We start from the raw sequence: 15,629 nt of genomic DNA, 5'->3' as shown, positions 1-15,629 counted from the left end.
GGTTTGATTCATGGCAGCGTGGCCCTGGCTTTGACTCCCGTAACGACTTTCCATCAAAATGAAAAGTGGAATGACACCCCTCATTATTCCTGCTGCTTGTTATCGCAGTCCAGAGGAGGGATAGCCGCGCGGCTGCCTTTCAGCGCGCTGGGACAGTGAGTGATGGCCCCTATTAATCACCCTTCTCGCGGAGAGACGAGCACTTTTGCTGGGAAACAGATAAGGTGTTATGAACTGTTTACCACGTTTGCTATCAATTAATGTCAAACATTTCAACCTCTGCTTTTTTTCCCCTGCAGGAATGTAAACGGAATCTCAATTTCTTCTTGTTCTTCATAGATGCTTCCTATACTGTATCAAGCTGATTCTACTGTTAACGCAGCATGGTGGTTTGGCAGTGCCACGCTGGTTTGGCGGCGCCACGCTGGTTTGGCAGCGCCACGCTGGTTTGGCAGCACCACCCTGGTTTGGCAGTGCCACGCTGGTTTGATACGCTGGTGGCGTTTTTTGGTTCGAAAGTTCAAGTGTCTGGTTGCAGGTTTTCATTCCGTAGATTGACCCCTAACAGGTTTGGCGCAGGTGCAGTCTGCTGCTCTCGGTCTCAGTGAGAGAAGCCCTCGTCCACTTTGAAAAAAACGGACAATAGTGGAAACTTCAAGGGTAGCATAATATTCATGGCAGAATCCTCTTCATTTGGTTTGGTGTTGGGGGTTGTTTTTATACCAAGGGTCATTCTAGCTAATTCCTCAATGCCTCAATTCTCAACTGTTGTGCATTTCCATTTGCGATGCCAATCTCTCAGGACATGTTGCAGCGAACATGTACAGCACTTTCATTAAATAAAAAACAACAACATCTGGTTCTGTATTAGGTTGTTGTGTTGTACTTCCTAAGCCATTTAGCTCGGGCACAGCAGGAACAGTAAGCCAAGAACATTAGCCATTAACAGCATGAGCTAAACCAGTCTAACATCCTTTAGATTGAACATGGTCTCCTGTCCCTCGTTCAAACTCACCCCCCTCAGGGCTGGGGATAAGGTAGAGTATGTGGGCTCTGTGCTGGGGGGTATTACTGGACCCAGTAAAGTGCTCTTGAAACACTCCCTCCTCCCGCAGCCTCATATTTCTCCATTACTGGAATATTTAAATACCTCTTGTACTTCTATTAAAAAAGTTCTGCCCTATTTACCACGCTGGCTATCAATTACTGTCAGCGCTGTGCCCTGTCTCTACCCTGGAAAACAGCGGCTTGGAAATTCATTTGTCAAACTCCCCCAGAGGCTACGCTTGACTGTGTCCAAAAAGGACAAACTGGCTTGGCTTGGCGGCAGGTGGAAATGAAAAAAGTTACTATGCAAATTGGTGCTTAATCTGCAGCAAGACGCCAAGGTTTGCAGGAGCAGGCCCCATTACTCCTTTTTAGCCTCGATTAACTGGCGATTGTGGATTGCGGGGTTAACCCTTTGCTCGCCCGCCAAGTTTTCAGAAATGGCACAGCCGCGCACTCGTTGGCGGACACACAAAAGTCACACGTTCATTTTAAAGAAATCTTGCATGCATATCTCCTGTTTTGTATGCTTCGTTTTTAACTCCAAGAACTCCATTTCCCAGCAACCTTTGGAACACCCTTCCAAACGCTGGGTTACCTGGCTCTTCCATGGTTCCGTGCATCCAGGAAAAAGACAACAAAATAAAAAGATGCCGCTGCTTCCTGGCACGCAAACACTTCCTGTCACGTGCTGTCGGTCGGTTTGTGATTAGATACCAGGAAGAAACAGTTTCATGTATTTTTTTTTTTTAACTCGGGTGGGGACAAACGTAATATCCTGAATGAAAGTATGAAAAAGAGCAAGGAAAACCTGAAAGATCTCAAGAGAAGGAAAGAAATGAAGGGCGGTGATAGTGCTGTATGTGCTAAATAAGATTTGAAATGGATTCTAAAACGCTGGCTAGCGCACCTTGTACAGCGTAGTACCTGCAGCTGTGACCAAAAAGCACTGAGAAAGACAGCAGGCTGCCCTAAAAGTAGGTCCAGTCTTCTCACACACCAGCACAGTTCTGTGGTCACCAACGCACTGTTAATATTGAAAACTAGCATATCCAACCGCAGCACCCACCTTTATAACAGTGTATCTCTCTAGCATATCCAACCGCAGCGCCCACCTTTATACCAGTGTATCTCTCTCTAGCATATCCAACCGCAGCGCCCACCTTTATACCAGTGTATCTCTCTCTAGCATATCCAACCGCAGCGCCCACCTTTATACCAGTGTATCTCTCTAGCATATCCAACCGCAGCGCCCACCTTTATACCAGTGTATCCCTCTCTAGCATATCCAACCGCAGCGCCCACCTTTATACCAGTGTATCGCCCTCTAGTGGGCGTAGAGAGAAAAACACCTTTAAGCCACATAGTGTGGGAGTTTTAATATCACAGATAACCAATGCTTTCTTCTACTTCTTTTTGATTCACTCAGGAGTTAATTTGCAGATCCCATTTGAGAATAAAACAGTTTCAAAATGGGGGGGGGGGGGGGAGTCTTGCAGGGGATATCGCCAATTGCCAACCCTCTTCTTTAACACTGAGCAGAACCAGACTGTGCCACGTTGACACAAATACACAGATCCACAGCACCATGTAATTTACACTGTATACACCACAGAGTGACATCACAGTTCAGCCGATTAATCACGCTGCAGTACAACGAATGAGCCGACACCGCACTGCCTTTGATTAACGGAGAAATCCTGACGCTCCCTGTCATGCGTACAAACACATAGGCACACAGACCCCCACACCCACACCCACAGACAGACACGCAGACACACACACAAACAGACGCTGATGTATATGTATCCTGTGTTTAAAATATATATATATATGTTTAAGTTTTAATAAAAAATTATTTTTTATGTTTTTGGTCTAATTTGTTCAAGGTACGTATAAATTGCATATTCTTCAGCTTGACTTATTTTATTTTTGTAATTTTTTTTTGGAAGGGGGAGGGGGGGGTAATAATTTTGAGTATTTATGAAAAAAATGTTAGATGTACGGTACTGCACACCTGCACAGGTACCAAAATCATAATCACATGGCGCTCTCGCCTCACCTGTGGAGGTTAAATAAAGAATGCTTTTATAGTTCCGGTGACTCTCAAACATCCTTAGACGTTTAAAGTCACTTGCACACTGATCGTAATAAGAAACGTAAATATTAATAATATAAATAAAACCACGACACAGCTGTTTGTAATGACTTCTCACTCCAGATATTTGATACAACAAGACCCGACACGAAACGAGAGTGACGAAGTGGACAGGACAGTCATGGGTTTGTATTATTTTTTTTTTGTTTTTTGTCAACTCGGTTTAATTTTTTTTAATAAAGCGGTCGACTGACAGATTTAAAGTCTTGCTTATCTGTGTCATCAGCGGTAAGTAGAAGCGATATGTTTGAATTTTTTAAAACACATACATCCGTCATACAGATACGTGTTCCATAGATACGGCGCAACATACAAAGATGTGATTAATGTAGCCTGCTTACACGTGATGGGAATGCATAGCAAATTGTAATAAAGCACAGGGAAACTCTGTAAACACAGAGCGCTCCTTTATTAAATTAAAGTTTCCCACAGCTGAAGCATGGCATTCCTTAGCGTAATAAAGCAAAGCTTGTAAGCGTTTGTAAAGCACAGAGAGGGAGGGAGAGCGAGAAAGACAGTTCCTTATTATAGTTTCCCACAGTTAAAAGCATAGTCAAGTGTAATAAAGCAGGGTGGAAGCATGGCAAAGGGCAGGTATAGAAAAGCATATTAAAAGACTTGGCAGACCATAGTAAACTGTGTTAAAGACACAGTATAATCATGGGAAAGTTTAATCACACTGTATAATTACCCTACAAAGACCACCAACCTATATTTATTTATTTATTTACGCTTTATGTTAAATTTAAAAAAAAAATAGTGGTTGAGATTAGGAATTAAAAACAGCTAGTGTGGTTAGCAAGGGTTTACAGATTAAAGATCAATTACCGACTTCTGAAGATATTATCTATTATATATATATATATATATATATATATATATATATATATATATATATATATATATAATATATATATAAAGACTTTGAAAACTTTGATACTATTAAATACGGATTGGGATAAAAATATATCTTTATTTTTATATAGAGCCTTTCATATTGGACCACCATCACAAAGCACTTCATCAAATGGTGATATATGTATAGGTTTTCCTCTTAAATGAATGTTAAAATTTGATTTAGACAGAAAAGCAGGGAGAGAGAGAGAGAGAGAGACATCTGATTATTTATTTAAAAAAATAAACTGCCAATGTGCAAGTCACTTCCATCGCTGAGATGTCTTCTTTTTGTGTAATTTGGCCTGCTCCTCAGACAGATAGCTTATCAACGGGTTGTTATATCATGGGATGGTAAGCTGTTTGCTTCTTGCTGTGTAATGAGGATCCGCCCCCCCTTACCCCCTTTCTTAAATGGGTCCCTGTAGCTCCCTGCTTTCTTTGCCCAAGGTAACGTTTTACCTGTGCGTTGTGAGTGGGGTGGTTACTCCAACCAGGACAGTGAACTTGTTTGTGAGTGAAATTCGATTCTGGACTCTGCTTGCTGTGTTAATCAAGCTGTCAATCAGGCAATCCATTTATTATTTAATTAGACAAGTCAATCATTTAATAATTCAGTCAGTTCAGTTACCTAACCTGTGAATTGGTAACATCTCTGTTTAGCTTAGCTGCCCTTAGGGTTTTATTTTCTGGCCAATTTTGTTACACTGAAAGAAACTCATTGCAATGATTTAATATATATAGCTTGACTCTGAGATGCCTTCTTCATTCTCTGCGCATCTGATTGATTTGAAAATAACACATAAATAAAAGGTTAGCTCTTTCCTTCTCTGCAATTCAGAGGGGCTTGTCGGGAGAACAAGAGAATTCATTTCATTGTCTTGGCGCAGCGCTATAGAGACCACGACTGGGCCAGACTCTCGTGCAGTACCGAGCTCCTTGGCACACGCATATATAACGTTCTAAAGTGAATTTTTGGAATCTTCAGGACTCAGTGTTCCAGTCCTGCCACCTTCCATTCTATAAACGTCACATGGGAGGCTGTGTCTGCCGCCCACCCCCTCCCTCTAGTGCCTGGCTGGCTGCCGTCCCTGATGCTACACACAATGGAAGTCTGCAAAGTGGTAGAATCATTTTCACTTTCCTGTGCCTTTTTACCTAGCTTTGCTTTACCATGCTTAATTCTCTAGACCTGAAAAGGCCTTGGGATGCAACGTGGGTGCAAGGTGCCGCTGCAGACATATAAATATGTCCCACATCAGTGAGCCCCAGCCTGCAGGATTAATGAAATAACATGAGCACATGACTGCTGTTAGGTGCTTGGGGTTGTTTTGGGTGTGATGCTGCTGTGGTGTAATACTCTGAATCCCAGATGCACAATTTAAAGTGAACTACATTTCTTTTTCTTTTTTTTCACTAAGTTGAAGTATACAGACACATTCGCTCTATCTTTCTTTCAATCTGTCCTTCTGTTCATCTTTTATTTGCTTTGCCTATGTCTTCTTTCTTTCCTTTCTTTCGCTGTTTTTCCCTTGTCTGTCTTTTACTCTTCGGTCCATCTCCTTTCTTTCTTTCTTTCTTTCTTTCTTTCTTTCTTTCTTTCTTTCTTTCTTTCTTTCTTTCTTTCTTTCTTTCTTTCTGTCCACCCCCTCTCTCTCTGGCTCTGACCCAGGCTGGCAGATGAATGGATCTCTTTGTAATCTCACACAGCTGCCCGCTTGACCCAGGTGAAAGTTTCCGGGTCTCATTTCCAGCCCTAGAGGCCCCTGCAGATGTTCCCAGGTCAAAGGTCAGGTTCCCAGCCTGAGGTCATGAAGACACGATCCTAAATAAGAATGAAGGAGGAGGGAGGAGGGGGTAACTGAATTTGAATTAGTAAGCATGTTTTAGATTGAAACTCCTTTTGTTAAATTAGTGTTGTTTGCACAATGCCATTAGAGACCATTGCAGCAACAGAGTTCATGCAAAGTTATTTTCATGTTACGCAAAAGCAACATGTGTAATAAAGCATAGTGAAATCACAGTAAAGCATGGATGAGCATTGTAAAGAGTGGCGAGGTGTGGCAAAGCAATGTTAATAAACATGTCAAAACCAGGAGGGTCTATGACAAATGCATACTATAATCATGGGAGTGCTGTGCAAAAACACAGGGGTAAACTTTTGTAATGGTTCTCTCCTTTCCTTAGTAGGTAATTGAATTTTATAAACCAGCATTAGTCACAGGCATATCTTTTCATCAGTCCTAGGAGGACAGAAGCATATACTTTGAAAGAAAAGTTACACTCTTGTGTTTTCAGTAGGCTCAGTCCAGCTGCTCTGGACCCCAGCCTCCCTCCTCGTCTGGCTGTCTCTGATCTTCACAGCACATAGCTTGCCTCTGTGACCTGCTGTAAATATAGTAACCTAATCCCCTAGACAAACAGACCCCAGCACTGTCCCATCTTTAAGCACTTGGCCTCCCAGTCTCTGACTCCCCCCCCAACACCCCCCTCCACTCCTCGACTTGATCTTTCTGTAAAAGACATCACTTGTTTGATGAGAGGTTTGTCAAACCCCCCCTCGCCCCACTCCTCCGCCCCACCTCATTTTACACATATTATATAGTCAGTGGCGTAACTTTGGTATCAAAAGTGGGGGTGGTGGGGGCAGTTTCTGTAGCTGGTGCATGCATGAAGATTATTCTATCTGCAATAATAAAATATGTTACATACAGGTGTAACAAGACCAAATTTATGTCTAATTAAAAGCTCCAAAGACATTCCTGCGCAATCATTCAACACAATAAGTTGACGGCACACTATTGTCATGAGTGATGAGTGTGGTTTATCTGTACTATTCACTTCTGAGTCATGGAATTACGAAGGCATGGCTTCGGCCTTCGAAGAGCACTGAAGCTCTGCTCACATCGGAGCCTGGATCCAGGACCCATAAGCACAACCAGGTCCACAGCGAGTGTGGCATAATGCAGATTTAATGAGAGGGATGAGAACTGCCCTTGAAAAACATTCTAGAAACATTGAGGTTTCCCAACAATTGAAATATTTGAGATAAATACAGTTTTGCTATTAATGCTAGTACTGTATTGGTATAAGAAAAAAGGGTGTTTAAAAAGTGTTTTCAGCTTCCAGACGCCTAAAACATGCAGCTGTAGCTTGAACCTCAAACCGCAGTGTATCGTCGATGCTGTAAATAACACCAAGCTCCAGACAATGGGTTTCAGACTTTAAACCTGTATTTGCTTACAGGCAAGAACTCAGCTTTACTGTGATGAATATGATAATGGTCGTGATGGTAAATGTTTAGTAAAATGTGACCCAGCGTGAGTTTGTGGAACATTTATAAATAGAGATGCGAGAGTCTGTGCAATGTATTTAAACATGCACAATAATTTAGAATCAGTAATATACCTTCATTGATTTGGTATTATAATTGTGTAAAAAGTTATTGGTAATGTATTTAGTTTTTATTAATGTATTTATTTGCACAAAGGTGATTTTGCTGTTTCAAGTTTACTGTTTCAATTTAAAATGAAAAGTTTCACTGTAAGTAGACAGAGGCGTCAGTGTGATAACAGTAAATAACCTGAGTGCTGGTGAATTACAAACTCAAACCATTGTCCTGTGTTTTGGACACAGCAGCGCAGCGCATCCTCCTCTGTCTTTGTCTATTCGTTTGCCATTTTCCCTGAACATTACTGGCTGTATACAAATTTGTGAGTCGGGGTCTTTAAACTGCGCGCCTTGTAACTTCGCTTCTCATTGGTCAGTTTCCCTCATTAAGGTGTGTGCAGCTCCAGGATTGGATCAGCATTATGGATCAGTGCAGCCTGATCCAGATAATCGAAGTAAACAGCATCTCATGATCCGGCTCCAGTGATCCCAGATCCAATCCCAGTTTTCTTTTCTTTGACTTCCATACTGACTAGTGATTATACCAACACATTATCTTGAAATAAAGGTTGTAGTACTCCTGCAGAGTGTGTGTGTGTGTGTGTGTGTGTGTGTGTGTGTGTGTGTGTGTGTGTGTGTGTGTGTGTGTGGTGGGGGGGGGCATTTCCCCATCATTGAGAAAGTGAGGGGGGCACGTCCCCTGCGCCCCCCGTGTAAATTACACCAGTGTGTGTAGAGTGTTGCAATATTCGGCCCCCCTTTTTCCTGGAGAAAGAAAAACAGAACACTGTATATTGCATTTGATTGTGCAACTTTGATAATGCTTGTAGACTGGTGCTTTGGAGAATGACCATTTATTATTATTATTATTATTATTAAAAAATTTCTATAATTGTTAGAGATAAAGAATTGGAATTAAAAGTTCGCTCTAATTTCGTACACTGTTGTCGTCATTATATTATTAGTTACCCACAACTATAATTGGTACACATAATAATAATAATAATAATAATAATAATAATATAATAATAATAATTTTACTTGAAATATATATGTGTACTCTCGACTACGAATGTACTTGATCTCGTGCTAGTAACACGATCATTACATTACATGGTGACAATACACACACACACACACACACACACACACACACACACACTCCCTGCTTGGTCTCCTCTGTGTCCCACTTTAAATCTGCTGGCAGTATCTGACACTCCATCATGGTGTCACCTCGTGCTCACCTCGGGCGCCCGCAGCGTAATCGCACGTCAAAAACACATTATGCTCGCAAGATTGAGGAGCTAATGGGCATTATCTCGTTGCTGCAGCGAGTCCTCACACTCCAGTCGAGGGGACCGGGAGAAGAAAAGAAAAAGACAACAGTGCTGACCTCGGTACGCTGCATACTGCCTGGCAGAACAGAACTGAACAGAGAGGCAGGCTAGAGGCTGTGTGCACTGTGCACTCGTACTGCAGTAAACATGGGGTCTGCATTTTATTTAAAAGTAAATCCAACACAAACTTTTTCAAATAGTTTTTAATCATACTTTATTTTATTAAGAAAAACAGGCATTACATTTTTTTTTTTAAACAATACAAACTGTATGCGTTGCATCTGTGTAAAAAGAATTAGAAACTTCACATCTGTAGTGACTGAAAAGGACTGGCAAGAGTTAAGTCTTTTTCTTCATTTTTTTTTTTCCAGCAAAGGATTTTTCATTACCTTCTTAAACTTGACCTTGTGACTTGCCATTAACCCAATCAGTGCCACTGCCTGACCATTCTCCCTCTCTCCCTCTCTCCCTATCTCTCACGCTCTCACACTCCCTGTCCCTCTCTCTCACGCTCCCACACTCCCTCTCTCTCTCTCTGCACATCTGGGTCACAGAATACCCCCCACTCTCTCTACGCTCCGCTCGCATCTCAAGATAAATGTGTTGTTGTAAACATCAAATGAAACGGCTTAATTGGGTTTTTTAAAGAAGAGAACCGAGTGGCTGGTGGCAGTGAGAGATAGAGAAAGGAAAAATAATAATATGCTTTGAAGGACTAAAAGGTGATAAATGAATTGTTTGTGCCTCGAATGCTGTGCTATTTGACTGCAAACACACATTTTTGGTTATGTGGTGATTGCAAAAGGGTCTCATGTCATGTAAAGCGCTCTTTCTATAGCAAAAACTTAAAAATCAACGGTTTCATGACCAGCCAACATGATTTCCTGGCTGGTGGAATCACAAAACCATGTGATACAAAGGAGGCACAGCAGTTTATTAACTCATTAAGTGCCATGGTCTTTATTTGAGGAAAGGCTAAGGTTTGCAAAGCTGATGGAAAGCAATGTGCCCGCACCCTTCGGAATTTGCTTCCAAACGCTGTGTCTCCCATGATCCCAGAAACTGGGAAACCATGCTGTTGTAACTAGCGCTGTCAAAGCAGGATGAAAAATACACATTTAGCCCCTTTTTTTTTTGCCCGGTTAAATCACGTCTGATAAATGCGTCAGTAGAGGGAGGGTAAATAGGGATTGATGCTCACTGCAAACACATTCGAACCAGCACAGGGAGAGGCAGAACACAAGACAAATATGAAAGAGAATTATAATGGGAGGGGGATTATCATTTAGTTTGACTCGATATGTCTTTATCGCCTTTTCTACTCAAGGGGTGGGTGGGGGGGTGGTACTCGTCTGCCTGCCTGTTATCGTCCGCCCCCCGCCCCCCCGGTAAAAAAAAAGAAAATGGAGCAAGACCACATCACCTCATTAATTTTAGGGAGGGAGGGGGGAGAAACGAATGTTTTGAAGAACGATAACCCTAAACGACCGTCCCTTCCTGACAGCACCAGGCCTGCCCCCTAACTGCAGTGCAAATTCAGAACTCGCTGAAAGAACCTAGACCCCGTTGCCGAGTGATGCTTTTGGTATTTAAAAAAAAGAACCCTTTTTATTTCTTTCCTTCTGTCCATGTTTCTACCTTTCTTTTTTCTTTCACTTTTCCTTGCCTTAGTCATCATATCTTTCTTTGTCTCTTTTGCTTTCTTTATTTCTCAACCAGTTGCTTGGTAGATCACTGAATTAAAACACAACTGATCACTTAAACAACCCAATGCTGTAAGAGTCTTCATAAAGCAGAAACAAAAAGTTTTGTTGTTGTTGTTGTTGTAAACAGTACTGCAGTCATCCCCATGAAATCATGAATTAGGTAGATCCCTACTAATAAGACCTGCCTTTGACTGGCTTGTGTCTAACTTGCATTTTGTTTTACACTGTGAATTTTGGGCAGACAAGATAAAAAAAAAAAAAAACTAAAAAAAAAACCTGTTCCACGATAAGTGTATGGAAAAGCAACATTCAGCACAATTTGTCTCAGTCACATTCCCAGGCTGTTAAAGAGGTCGAACTTTGCAATGCGTTAGGAAGCCCTCGTCTAGGATATTGTGTGCAGTTCTGGTCACCTCGCTACAAAAAGGATATTGCTGCTCTAGAAAGAGTGCAAAGAAGAGCGACCAGAATTATTCCGGGTTTAAAAGGCATGTCATATGCAGACAGGCTTAAAGAATTGAATCTATTCAGTCTTGAATAAAGAAGACTAAGCGACGATCTGATTCAAGCATTCAAAATCCTAAAAGGTAATAACAGTGTCGACCCAGGGGACTTTTTCAACCTGAAAAAAGAAACAAGGACCTGGAGATTAGATAAAGAGGCATTCAGAACAGAAAATAGGAGCCACTTTTTTACACAGAGAATTGTGAGGGTCTGGAACCAACTCCCCAGTAATGTTGTTGAAGCTGACACCCTGGGATCCTTCAAGAAGCTGCTTGATGAGATTTTGGGATCAATAAGCTACTAACAACCAAACGAGCAAGATGGGCAGAATGGCCTCCTCTCATTTGTAAACTTTCTTATGTTCTTATAACTGCTTGGTCGTCGATTATTCTGCTTATCGGGGAGTTCCTACCAGTTTTAAGTTTTCCGTTGAGGGCTGGGAGTTGCCAGGCGGCCTGAAGGTGCAATCAGAGAGTTGACCTCGATCAATCTCACTCTGGACTCATTTAACGGCAACACAGGGCCCTGATCCCAGAGGTGAAGAAGGAGGGGGGTGGGGGGTTGTTCCTCACCAAAAGATTTAAAAAAGGGATCAAAACATCCCTTTGTATGTCTGAGGGGAGGCTGGCTCGCTCCTAACAGCAGAACTGACCTTCAGCCTTCCTACAAAGCTGTTGATAGGATCTGAATAATTAGCGCTGGAAATCACAGCGCCGGGAAAGACCAGCTGGGAACGAGGGTGTGTGCGCGTCTGTGAATGTGTGTCTGTGTGTGTTGTGTGTATTGTCTGTGTGTATTGTCTGTGCGTGTGTGTCTCTGTCCGTGTGCTCATTTATAATGCTTGCTGGATCAAGTCCCTACAAGGAAGGAAACTGGCAAAACCTACCTTTCAAGGACACAGGCCAAGCCCTTGTAATGTTTAAACAGATATTTCAAACATACAAATACAGCTTTATTTCCTTTAGCCCCTGTAACTTTGATTATTGTATTACTGTGCTGATCCCTCCCCCAAGACCCCTCTGGACTAAGATTTGAAATCTACAGTGTATGGGAGGGAGTCAATGCAAAGTCCTCAAAAACACTACAAGCAAGTGTGTGTGCATGTGTTCACGTGTGCACTTGTGTGTGTGTACGTGTGTGTGTGCATGCGTGCGTGTGTGTGCGTGCACGTGCGTGTGCATGTATGTGTGTGCACTTAAGAAGAAGAACTCAAAATGTCAAATAATGCTACATTTTTTGCTTCAGTGTAAATTTTTCTTAACCTTATTTATATATTTATTTATTTATTCACTGGCAGGATTGAAAAGGTTAAAAGAAACTTAACAGATCAATCAATTAAATGACTTCGACCCAAAGTATTTTAAAAAAGTCGGCTTTCAAAAAGAGGTGTATTTTTAAACTCGGCTCTGACTCCTGTCCTTAATAAACAGGCATGCACATGGCAGATCACAGGAAGTATATCAATAATATGCGTTTGCAGGGGGGTGGGAATGCAACGAGACCTCTACCGGAAAGCTTGTAAAGTCGCCTGCCGCACTGAACTGGTGGTAACTCTTGAGGAACTGTAGGTGTTGGTTCATTCCCTGTTTGATCTCCGGTTGCATCCTGCTCACGCAGCTCACACAGCCAGCAGTGCAGTGGATTTATCGCCTCCTAAGTAAGTTTAACCCAGCATTGACACAGCCCCCCTCCAACTAATTGCTCAGGAACTTATTAGAAACAGACTCCCTGCCTATCAATGGTTCAGGGTCCCGCGGCAGTGCTCTGCTTTACATTAATGCAGAATTCCTCTGCGTGTTTCCAGAGCTCCTCCACCGGCTGGCCTGCCTTCTGCGCTCTCTACTTTATTATAGAGAAGGCCTTTCCGGCAGTCTAGTTTGTGTTCTCTTTAGGTTCAGGGCTGCCCTTGATTTTCTTTATGGGGTATACACATTTCAAAAATTGTCCTTTTTATAAGTGCACCATAGTAAAAGCAAAGCCAAAATAACTGTACCAAAGCCAAATGCAGAGTATACCCATTGGAAAAGCACGGTGAGACTGCAAAGCTGCCTTCCAAATTTTCAGCATTCAATTTTCATGCAAGTATTTAGACTGAATTAGGTTACACCAGACCTGTGGCTGTTTGGCATCTGAAAAGTTGCTGCATTGGTCAAATCCATAGTCTGGACCATTCTGGGACACCACTGTACCCTCCCCTCCGATCCTCTCCTTATCAAACCTGCTGTGTAAAACAGTCATATTTATGTAGTTGTGCTTGTATTGGAAACTTTCAGTTCTGCCAGATCTCTCACAATAAATGATGTATTTACTTCTTAGCAGAAGCCCTTATTCAGGACGACTTACAGTTATTACAAAGTGTTACAATATAAAAGTGTCACATTGAAGAATATCACATAAAATATCACATTACAGAATATCACATTACAGAATATCACATTATAAAATATCACATTATAAAATATCACATTACAGAATATCGCATTGCAGAATATCACATTATAGAATATCACATTATAGAATATCACATTATAGAATATCACATTATAGAATATCACATTATATCACATTATAGAATATCACATTACAGAATATCATCACATTATATCACATATCACATTATAGAATATCACATTATAGAATATCACATTACAGAATTATAGAATATCACATTATAGAATATCACATTATATCACATTATAGATCACATTATAGAATATCACATTATAGAATATCACATTATAGAATATCACATTATAGAATATCACATTATAGAATATCACATTATAGAATATCACATTACAGCATTATAGAATATCAGAATATCACATTATAGAATATCACATTATAGAATATCACATTATAGAATATAGTGTTAGAATATCGCAAGTGTAATTAGCATAGCGTATCTGTTTATTTGTAGTGTAATATATCATAGTGTAATATTCTTATAGTGTATGTATTTATGTGTAATATCTTATAGTAGATATCACATATAGTGTATATCTTATAGAATATACATTATAGTGTAATATCACATTATAGTGTAATATCTATATAGTGTAATATCTAGATAGTTATAGAAGATCGTAAGCATATCTTATAGTGAATATCTTTAGTGTAATCGTCTTATAGTGTATATATCTTATAGCGTAATATAGAATATCTTATAGTGTAATATCTTATAGTGTAATATCTTATAGCGTACGTCTTATAGTGTAAAATATCACATTATTTCGCACATGCATGATATCACATTTAGAAATTACAGTAAGAATATCCATATAGCGTAATCACAGTACTTTATAGAATCGCATATCCATAGAAATCGCATATTTACAGAATATCCCATTAGCGAATATCGCATTGCAGAATATCCCAATAGATATAATCACATTGATCGAATCTCACATTATGACAGCGGCATGTCTTATAGCGTAATATCACTATGTATAGAATAGTGTACATCTTATAGCATATTGCAACTCATCACATTATAGAGATATCACATTATAGAATATAATATCGACTATTGCAGAATAGAATATCAGTAAAATAATATACATTCAGAATATCGAATTCAAATTATAAGAGTAAATTCCAATAAGAGCTCATAGTGAGTGATATAAATGGATAGAATATCACATCTATAAGAGTAAAATCACATTAAAACGTATCAGTAAGTAGTTAGAATTAAGAGCATTACACATTAATATCACATTACAGTTATCACATTAAATATATCACATTATAGAATATCACATTATAGAATATCGCATTATAGAATATCACATTATAGTCGCAGAGTTGTCACATTATAGATAATTTTAGTTATATAGATAATACATTAGAAATCAGGCCCAGAGCATTATAGAAATAGTTCAAAGTTAATTACAGACCTGTCGTTGACAGAAATTAAGAATATTAAGTATAAATAATTAGTAGAATAGCGCAGTTCAATCGAGATATCGGAGATCATTAGGAGAGAGTAATATTCCAAGAAGAAGCTCATAGTGTTCGTTTGCAATAAGGGGTTGCTGTAGTGATTTAATTGCTCATAGGAATTCACAATCTTAATTCTCTCATCAAACTATACCTCGTACAAGTCAGTCCATGTTCGACAGTTTAGAATATAATGACAGTTGAGTGCAGGTATATGGAGGATGCAATAAGGTGTATAAGAGAAGTTCAAATCTCTTATTGAGCAGTGCAGGTACAAGCTGATGCAAGTACTGGTACAACTGGGTGCCATATAGTCCAGTATAGTGGAGAGTTGAGAGGTTTACAGAGGATGTCTGAACAGGGGCGTCTTGAGGAGGCACGGGAAGGTGGTCAGGAACAGCAGTCCTGATATCTTTATTGAAAATAATTACAATCAAAAGGGGTAAATTAATTCATGTAAAAAAAATTCACGGTCAATGAGCAGTATACTCATAAATCAATCCAAACTACTTTGAATTAATTGACCGTTTTCTGCACCGTGCTCTATGAAGCTGGTAAACCAAAGCACATTGTTGAACTCTCTGTAATCTCCAGTATTCGAGTTAATAAAGCCCCCTGTCACACCACACACGCCAGTGAAACACATTATCTCAT

The sequence above is a fragment of the Polyodon spathula genome, chromosome 12 (genome assembly GCF_017654505.1).
Source record: "Polyodon spathula isolate WHYD16114869_AA chromosome 12, ASM1765450v1, whole genome shotgun sequence".
In the NCBI taxonomy this organism is placed as follows: domain Eukaryota; kingdom Metazoa; phylum Chordata; class Actinopteri; order Acipenseriformes; family Polyodontidae; genus Polyodon; species Polyodon spathula.
The sequence above is the reverse complement of the archived record's forward strand: the minus strand, read 5'-3'. Positions refer to the sequence as shown.